Consider the following 10,467-nt stretch of genomic DNA (forward strand, 5'->3'; position numbering starts at 1 on the left):
GGGCGTTACACGGTTCGCCATTTTCCGTAATTATTTCATATTTTTCTTATTTTTTTAGTTTTCAAAATTTCGTTCGAGCAGTTAGAAGTTGCGCAATTATAACAATTACAGATGAAAATTTCGCGAAATATTGTGGGAATGCCAGTATTGTGGGAATGCCATGGGGTGGTATACATTCTAACATCCCGTAATTCTTTTAGATTTTTGTTTTTATTTTTGAAAATTTCGTTCTACCCGTTATCTCCATTTACGTTATCCTAACGATTACATTTGGAACTTTGCAAAATCAGCATTTTTGGGGAAATGCAGGTCGTTACACGGTCCTGGCTTTGGGGATGCTCGCCATCGCGAAATGCGAAAGCGGATGTCCAGCGCAGCTGTTGTTGATGGGGAAGGGTATGAAATGCCCCTCGTGGTATCGGCGGGCTTGTCGCTTGCGCTCGGCTTCTCTGGCGGCAAATGCAGGGTACTGACGAATGCACTTGACGTCTTGGGCGAGAACGGCTGCGTCCTGCCTAGCCTGACGCATGCGCTAGCCCGCGAATGAAGTCAACCCCCCTCCCCTTTCGAGAGCAGCTGCAGACCTAATTTTTGCCAAAACCTTTGGGTGGGGAAGGTTTCAATTGTTCACCGGCGCCTTATCATCCATCATGTGGTTTCGATGGATGCTTGTTTTGTGGTTTTTCCTTTACATGAATACATAGCTCAATGCTGCACGCCTGGTTAACCTGAAACATGCGTTAGGCGTCTTGGCGAAAACCGCGGGGTTTTGTTTACGATACGAAATTTTCCGGTCAACGAGAGACTGTCTCCAATGGCTGAAATTTTTACAGCGAAGCTGTAAAAATATTTGAGCCATGGGAGACAGCCATGGTCAGCTCGACCCTAGAAAACCAGCCCCGCAACCTGGCCCGGGACAAGGCCTGGACTAGGGACCACAGCTATCAGCGACACCAAATGTCCTGCGTTTTAATAAAATTTTATTCCTTCATTCATTCCTTTGGGTGTCACCTCAAGGTATTTTACACAGCATACTTATGCGCCCCGTATGCGCGAGAGATGCTACTCTGGACAGCCCAGCATCGCCGCCTTAAAAGCTTCAACAATGGACGTATCCTGGTTGAGAATCTAAGAGCGAGGCGCAAAAGGTAAGGCGCACAAGGGCTCTACTTTTATGTGAGCGCTGGTAGAAGTGCAATTTCAGATAGCTGTAATTAACGCTGCATTACTAAATGCCCTTGCACCGATAAAAATGGTTTTAGTGCGTGTAATGACGGAGCACTGCCGGAAGTGTCGCTCATAAAAAGAGTACAAAACATGCTGCATTGCGGCTTGCTGGCAGAAGTGCGCCGTGGGCACGCAGAGTTTGTCTTTGCCACGTTGTACATGCCTTTTATCACTGATCGAGAACGATGTGTAGCCTGCATTATCAAAAGTGGCGCCAACATCAACACAGCAGGCATTGAAATCCACGCCATCGCCAGAGCCATTAGATACCACGACACCTTCACACCGCATAGTCCGCATGGTACAGAACTCCCGGTGATCATTTTCACAGATCCACTAGAAGGCAATGAACGGGCCAACGAGGCTGCTCGAGATCTTACCCACCGAGAGCCCCCGCAACCCGGCTCACAATCAATGGACAACGCCAACGAACACTACAAAGGGGAAAGACGAACCTACCCGGCTGCCCACCCCTCGCTCACTAAAAAGCAAGAAGTCGCGTGGAGACGCCTCCAGACGAACAAGTTATCCTAATCCAGGCCTTTACAGGCACTTCTATCCGGATATACACGACGGCAAATGCAAGCACTGCCCCGAAATTGCGAGCTTGACTCACATGTTATGGGAATGCCCCAGTGTCCAGAAGAAAGATTTTAGCAATACCAAAGGCACATTTATTATAACTAGTAAAGAGCAATGGGAGACCGTGCTACACAGCGAAAACCCTGACATCCAGCAGTGGGCCGTCCAAAGGGCCGAAGACGCCGCCAGGAGTCAAGATATCTTGGCCGTCGTCTAAGGCGCCACGGGCCTGAATAGGCCTCTTCTTTGGACTAAATAAAGTTATTTCCTCCTCCTCAAGAAGCATGCAGGCAAATTATACTGAACGACATGAATAAAGATACAGCAGATTTATTAAATAGTCACTGTCATCATCACTGCGACATTATTTGGACATCTGGCCACGCGGAGATGTTTGGCAACGTTCGGGCAGACACGCTCGCCCGTGAGTTAAGAATCCGGGCACCGAACATCTCCCTGGAGAGGTCCAATTGTCGTGGAATTATGAACAGTACACTAAGAAACCTTAAACTGAACAGAAGAGAATTACCTCCACCTAACCCTAACCTAGACAGGCAGCAATCAGTATTGCTAAGACAAGCACAGACTAACACGACGTGCACCCCAGCTAGACGATATCTTTTCTCTAAAGGAAGAGCACAAGAACCACCAGCCTGCAGACACTGTGGTGGATATCCTAATCAGCAACACGTCCTATGGAAATGTCCTTACACTATTCCCAGCATTCCTCACTTGCACACACCGACGCAGCTGCCATATCCCATTGACCCAACCTGGCTGACTCTCGCCTCCACTTTCGAGGAGCAGCTAGCTCTAGTGGAATACATCAAAAACGCACTAGAGCTGAGTTCAGCATTCACTGAAGACGACCTGTAATTGGGTTGTCTGAACCGCCTTTGGTTCTAAATAAAGTTCTCTCTCTCTCTCTCTCTCTCTCTCTCTCTCTCTCTCTCTCTCTCTCTCTCTCTCTCTCTCTCTCTCTCTCTCTCTCTCTCTCTCTCTCTCGCTCGCTCGCTCTCGCTCTCTCTCTCGCTCTCTCTCGCTCTCTCTCTCGCTCTTGAGAACGATGTTTTCTGGCGTGGTGAACTCTGCAACATCATCTTGTCAAGTCCTCTGTTTACAGCAAATAAGATGGAATATTACAAGTTGATACTCAGTCTGTCATGGACTGGTTTTCCAGAAACTATCTATACCTATAAAGAGAAGTGCCCGACTGACTGACTGACTGACTCATCAACGCCCAGCCAAAACTGTTAGACCTAGAGACTTGAAATTTCACGAGTTTATTTGCGTCATTGAGTAGGCGCCCACTAAGGCGGGTTTTTCAGAAATTGCCCTCCTAACCGAAGAAAAGGGCGAAATTGTGGTTTCGCGAATTTGCGATTTTCTTGGTCACCGATTCACATATCGAAGCGCTTTTTGCTGATATAAGTAGCCCTTAAGAATACCTAAAAAGTAGTTTTTGGATTTCGCCCTAACCTACACCAACGAGGTGATTCCGCATTCCGGAACTAAAACGGTGTTCCTAAAGATTTTCAAATAAATCTTTCACCGATTCAGTTATCCAACTGATTTTTGCTAGAATATGTTACTCATACAAATGCACAGTACCCTTTTTAAGGATTTCGCTCGGCGACGCCGCTAAAAGGGTCAAATTGTTTTTTACAAATGACACGGCTGATGAGCCAAAAAGGCCTGACAGGTTATGTACACGTCTAGACAAACTGCTCTTTCAAACGGCTACAGATTGCAAGGGCACATTCTAATTACGGTGTTGGAGATCAACATTTCTTAAAATTTAAAAAATTCCACCATGGAGAGAGGGAAAAGCGGTAAAATAGTTTTTCACGTATTAATTTTTTTACCGCCCGCCATCGGAGATATTGAACTGGTTTTTGTTGAGATAGGCAACTTACTCACGTATCTCAACACTGTTATAGAACATTTTTCAATGACACCCTCCCAATAGAGGCAAGCGGGATTTCGTGAAAACACTGTGTTTTTACACTTTCATTAATAACCACCCATCCAGTTGATATCTCCCATTCGTTTTTTCTTGAAAATGCTGCCCATTTAATTGCCCAAAAACCACTTTAAGGATTTTGTCCTAACATGCGGATAACAAGGCCAGCGAGATTTTTTATTCTGCATTCTTTTGGACGTAAAATACAGTTGAGTTTTCCCGCGTTCGCTTAGCGGTCGCCATCTGTTGACACCTTCGGCAACTACGCGTCTCCCGTAGGAGCAGGTGTCATATATCATAAATGTAAAAGAGAAGATGTACCAGTAAAAAGCGCAAAGGTTAGCCCTCGGCATCTGCTGGGACTTCCTGCAACCTCGCGCCTCCCGTAGGGAGCCCATGTTACTTATGATAAAACTGTACCGATGAGCATCGTTCATATCTTCTGAGATAGCACTTCCTACGAGGAAGAATACCCCTCACCCAGCCGGCCTCCATCATGTGTTCCCAGTGCAATCTCCTGCCGAATTAAAGTTGTGGTTGCAACCTCGCACTCTTCTTCATATCACATTAAGAGTGCAAGCAAACCAAGCTCCTCCTTCTTCCATCCACTTCTCCAAACCTTGAGCTGTGGGAGAACCTGCTGACTAACAGCGATCTGGATGTCCAGACAATACTTCCTCTAGAGCGAAGGCTGCCCACTCATCACATGGCTTTCTGAAATTGGGAACCACTCCCACTTCGCCGGCTCAATAAAACCTTTTTCACTCACTGACTCATCCGCTCAAACGCGCCATCTTGGTGCAATTTGTTCAGCGAGAGTTGGAGTAAAACACGAGTACCAGTCGTTACACATTACCACGACGCGCCTGCAGTAGGAGCCTGTGTACTGCACTGTGTACTGTGTACTGCAGTAGGAGCCTGTGTACAGCAGGCAGGCGCTCCCGATTGCGTACCACTTCCAAATGAAGCAGCCTAATATGGCGACTAACAAATACCAATTGCTGTCCTTAATATAATGGCCCACCCGGGCACCGCCGGGTAATACTGCTAGTATTACTATAAATAAGCTAGTTTCACAATCCACTCAAGCAAATTGATCATACTATACCCCTTTTTCTTTATGGTTCGCGATGTAATATTTATCAATGCTCCTCTCTTCTACCATTGCCGTATGTGAAGTATTTAGGAATTATCTTCGACTGTGATATGACATGGAAATGTCACCTTTCTATGCTCTGCAATAAACTCCGGGGATTGTCATGTACTATTTATAACAGCCATTTCATCATCCATTATCGAGTACGTAGATTATGCTATATGCACTCGGCTACAGTATCTTAAGATATGGAATCATGGTATTTTTTTCATTGGTCTTTCTATAGGCGTACGAAAATAAACTATATTTTGAAAACGTTGCTACGAAATGTCGCCTATAATATCAACATTCCCAAAGGTACTAGCTTGTTTTTTTTTTCTTTGCAATTGCCTTCTTTTGATGAATTGTTTTTTCACACTGTTATCTGGCGCCATTGCCGGAATAGTCATTTTTTGTTTCGTTTTGTGCCTGCAAGACCACTGAGACGTCATCCTTTGTTTCGCATGCCCCGACGTTACACTCGACTTGGACGTCTAGTACGCAACTATTATGTTCCCCATATATTTAATGCTATGACCGCTGATATATTTACTCTGTTTCATCGAAAAAATGTTCTCCAATTGTATTTAGCACAAACTTTTCCGGATATTAAGTAACCCTGTGTTTCCTCATTTGTATGCGTGCATTACACACTGCTTTACTGCCTCTGGTTGTTTTCATCCTCCGTTTTCTTTTACTGTTATTTCGTTTCCTCTTTCCCCCGGCCCCTTTTCTTTTTTTGTTTTTTCCTCCCGCTGTAATTCATAGCGCCCGGACACTGGCTGCCGGAAACAGCCCGACAAGCCTGCTTGGCTTGGGCTGACCCGTCCTCTGCATTGTACCTATATGAGAAATAAAAACATTTATTATTATCTCGAGGGTGCATTCATGCATAGCACCGGGGCTCAGTAGGATCTCGCGAATAGTTATGCTGGTAGTCATACTATGGTTGCTCACGTTTGCTCAAAACAGGGCAGATTAGCACAATCCCTGTAGGCGAGTATTTCCCACGCTATTGAACAAGCCTTGCAGGGAATTTTGAAAGGCTGGCGGAATATGTGCGCTGGTGTCGAATCTCGAGGCGAAATCCCTGTTGAAATGGGACACTGGAGAATTAACAGCGGAGCTGTTTACGCGTTTGGTTCCACCGTGGAGCGTCACCAGAAAATTATCATCATCGGCGAGTAGAGAGGGTAAAATGGTAGGCTAAGAAGTGGAGAGGAGGCAAGGAGCCGAGGAGCAGGATTTGGGAGTTGGCGCCTCAAGAGAAAAATGTCGTTAGGGAGGCTCCGGGAATCGAACCCGACGCCGCGAAACCGGTTAGCTGCGGCGGGGAACAAAAACGCGCAGCTAATTGAAAAAAAGAAAAAAGAAAGGTGTTGCCACGCAGTGCGCAACACGTACAAAAAATTGCCGGATAGGAATTTTCACGAGTATTAGAGCCAAATGGGTTGGTTTTGAAGCGGAAAAAATAAGCAAACCTAACAACAAATTTAGGTGCCCATACCGTGCAAAAACTGTTTCATTTCGCCTTCAGGCCGCCTCATTTCGACACGGGAAGTAAAATGCACACATGGGTTTGGGAGGTTGGAAATAATTAATAATAGAACCATAAAAGCGACAATCTACCCCCCCCCCCCAAAAAAAAAAAAGAAAAAAAAAAGAATCTGAGCACAGCAGCAAAACAATTAAAATACCGCCGCCTCACGAAACAAAAAGAGACGAACCAGGGGGAAAAATAGCTCCAAACCACGCTGTGAAGGTGGTTGGAAAGCCAAGCTTTAAAGGAGCCATGAAGAGAAAACGCAAGTTTGGTTCATTCGAAAGATTGCCTCGTTAGAACCATAACGACACCACTTATAACGCAAACTTCGCTCAAATAAGCTACATAATTAGGAAAAAAGGAAATGACCATGCGACTCACCAGCTCATTTTCCGCAACAGAACCTATGATGTCACTCGAGAATGCTCTGCGATTGGCGGAGGCCGGCAAAAGCAAACGCATGTTAGGCAGGGCTTACAGTTTGCATAGCGAGCTAAATGCCCGTGAAACATACTGCACATTCTTTTTATGACAAAGAACGGTGGAGTAAACGGTTGAAGTTCCGAACGAACACGCAAGCGTGTATGCTAATGCGTACGAAACTACCGCCAGCCGAACTCGACATCTCGCCGTCGCCACCGTCGCGCAGACGAATTTTCGGGTACAAGGCTCTTCGGGGCCAACGAACCGTCCCAGCACGCACAGCCGCGACCTTGCTTGGTATCGTAATCCCTTCAGAGGAAGTTGGCCGTCATATCGCCAACCAGCAAAGGTAAAAATAGAAACAAGGGGAGTAAGGAACACAGAGCAGCAACGAGATAGTGCCACTCGTCGCACAGGTTTCGGTATGGAGGTCGTGTTGGCTTGCTGCTGTCGTTACGAGCCCGTTTACAGTTTACAACCACTGAAAACTTCAGTTTGTTCGAGTACTTTACAATGAAATTTCGTTGCTGTGTTTTGAAATGCCCATGTAGTACGGGCAAATCGTCGAGGGAGTGCGACATCCCCGCCGGTGAGATCTCCTTTCATGTGCTGCCCAACGACGAACCTCGGCGAAGAAAGTGGCTACGTTTTGTGAACTTTGCAAACGGAGGAGAAAGAGAGCTAAAGGAAGTACGAGTGCGCTCGCTTCATTTCAGAGGAAGTGATTACGGCAGGGACCCGGACATGCTGGCGCTCGTCGCCGACTTCGTCAAAAGCGCTCTGACCTTGGGGAAAAAAATTGCCGTACACACCGCGCATTGACGCTCGAATCTTTCTGGTCGGAGCAGAGAGCTCGAGCGAACGGCTTTCCATACACGACACCGGCCAACTGGCATAAGCGATACTGCTACTGAAATTGAAAATACGGCACATACGTACCAGTCTATTCGTCCGTCGCGACGGGGCTGACGAGGCAGCGGTGCCGACGGCTGGGCGTTCGTCTGTTGTGGCCCGTGGTTGTGGCTATCGCGGAATGGTCGCTTTCCCGTCCACCGCGTATCCCACAACTCTTGCCGCTCGTGCACTTAGAAGCATTGAGCGTTCAAGTGGTGTGAGGTTGTTAAATGCAAGCCCGAGCTCCTCGGCGAGAGTTTTGTTCTCCGGATCAGGCGATTCCATGACTAGGGCTGCGGGTGCACTAGGTTTTACTAGTATTTTTAAAATGGCCGCCGTCTCGGTCGACTCCCGCGTGTGGGTGCTATATGGAGTCGACATACTAAATCTGTTTCATGGACCGGCTCGTATGACGCCATTGTTCACGTGACGAAATGTGCAATTTTAGCGCGAGATTTAAAATTTTGGCTTAAATTGCCGTATTTCTCAGTGAATAAAGCATCATTTGCTTCCGGGAAAACGCTTGGGGTACTATGAAACACCTAATCTTTCGAATAAAACAAACTTTTGTTTTCTATTCATGGCTCCTTTAAACGACAGCCACAACAATTGCCCATGCGACGCCACTTGAATTCGCACACGTGACTCTACAAAGCCTGACACGAGAGATTCTGCCAGCCGTTACTTGGAATGCGGAATTCGCGGGGGCGGCGGCCACGGCCAGGCTAGAGCGGTGGACGCAGCCTCCGTCTACCGGCCATGCATCGGCAGAAAGGAAACGGAAAGTAGCGTCTTTCGAAGGGAGAGACAGCGGAAGCCAGCCATCCTAATGTGCTACCTCGGACCCACACCACCGCGCGAAACAAGCGTAGACACCGAAACAATGCTGCATGTGGGCTTAGTGATTCCAATTTATACCGATTTAAACTAGTTAGTTTAGTAAATTTGAAAATTGCGAGAAAGCTGAGGAAACTTTTATAATCGCTATTTATCAGGACCAGTTGCTCCTTTCGCCTTTTGTAAGACCTCTTAAAACACAACCGAGTTGGTATTCATCACTTTAGAAAACGGAGTCCCATTTGTGCCAAGCAGTGCGCAAAAGGTAGCGTTTCTCTTGTGGGGAGATGTCTGTATGTGGTCTCTACATTTGGTTTTCCCGCCCTTCAAACCAATCCTTGACGTATCTTTGTCGTACGACCACTTAATTCCGTCGTGTCCGAGTTATCCAGGAAGTGCTGTCGCACGAGTTAATCAAACCGTGCGAAGGAAGACGGCAATGGACGCGAAGCTGCCCCAAACCGGCCTAAAGCAACCGTCGCTAAAGCAGATGACAAAGCCGTACAGCCGACGCTCCCGCCGGCGAACAGGCGCCTCCGCGCAGGAAACGCTGGGTAAATTCGCCGCGCCATCTACAGTGCGCTCCGTGAGTGAAACCCTCGCCCCCCTCCCCCCCGCCACCGCTTCCGCCGCGTTGGGAGTTTAGTGTCCTCACGCCGCGAAAGAACCGTTGGCTGGGAGATGTAGAAAGCTTTGCTTTAAAAAACGCTGCTTGTGGTCGGAGTCTAACTTGGGCCTCTCGCGTTACGAAACCGGCTTCTACACGATTGCGTTCGTGGAGTGATATCTCGCGTGCTGTTCTTCTTTCCAGCTCACGTGCGTTCGTGCCTGGTGTGGGGAGCACAGACGCCGAGTTTGCGCTGCAGACACCGAGTTCGCGAAGCCGGTTGCTGCGGGTTCGAGCGTGTGCTAGCGCGGTGAATTTTGGGAGAGATGTGAAAGCCTACTGACAAAGCGATCCGGGCCTGACACTCATGGAGAACTTTCAGCCGAAAGTTCGAAAATCCGCGTGAGGTGCAACAGCCGGGTCTTTGATGAAGGGAGAGGGGCCGCCAGCTCTGCTATTTCTCCAGCCTTGCATCACTAGTGCAAGCTGCGCCATTTTTTTTATTTCCAAAGATCAGTGATTCATTTTTTTTTCTATCTCTGTCTTTCAATCAGCGGCGCAGATGCGTGCCCTCCCCGTTACCATGGCAACAGAACTTCCTCTCTGACTCGCAGTGCAGTGGCCCACTTCCGTGGTTACCTCAACAATGGCGCTCCACAAAAGGCAAACATGACTCAACAGCGCGAGGTGCAGCAATAGCAGCTTGCCACTATAGTAAACGCCTGCTCTGCTTTAGAGAGGTAGAGAGAGGGAGAGCAAAAACTTTATTGAGAGAAAAAAATAAAATCGAGTCTTCAGGGTGGTTTTCTTAGTCGAGGACACCTTGAGCTCGGGCCGCGTCCTCAGCCCTCTCGACCAGCTGACGCTGATCCTCGAGGGTGGAGCAGGCCAAGGCTCTCTCCCAAAGCTCATGGGTAGGATAGGGATTTTTGGGGCAGCTACATCTCTTTCCTCCTTATATGTCGTGTTCGTTTATCTTTCATTTTTATTTTCCTCTTCCCATTTCTTTCTCCCTGTCTTTTCCCTTCTTTAACGAGCGATGGGGAAGCTCGTTGTTGACGTCCGCAGCAGCAACTCCAGGCAGCAAACGTCCCCGCCGGCCACCCCCCGATCCTTCGCGAACCGCCCGCGCTCCGCTAGGCAGGGGCGAGGTGCTCTCGCAAGCAGCCCTTCCGCTTCTCCCTCCGCAAAATAGGCACATCTCTCTCACGACTTTCTGCGCGCACACGCAACGCAGTTGCCGCCCCCTTATCCGA

Source organism: Haemaphysalis longicornis, unplaced genomic scaffold, assembly GCF_048455015.1.
Source record: "Haemaphysalis longicornis isolate Haplotype H1 unplaced genomic scaffold, Haemaphysalis longicornis Haplotype H1 scaffold_3, whole genome shotgun sequence".
In the NCBI taxonomy this organism is placed as follows: Eukaryota; Metazoa; Arthropoda; class Arachnida; order Ixodida; family Ixodidae; genus Haemaphysalis; species Haemaphysalis longicornis.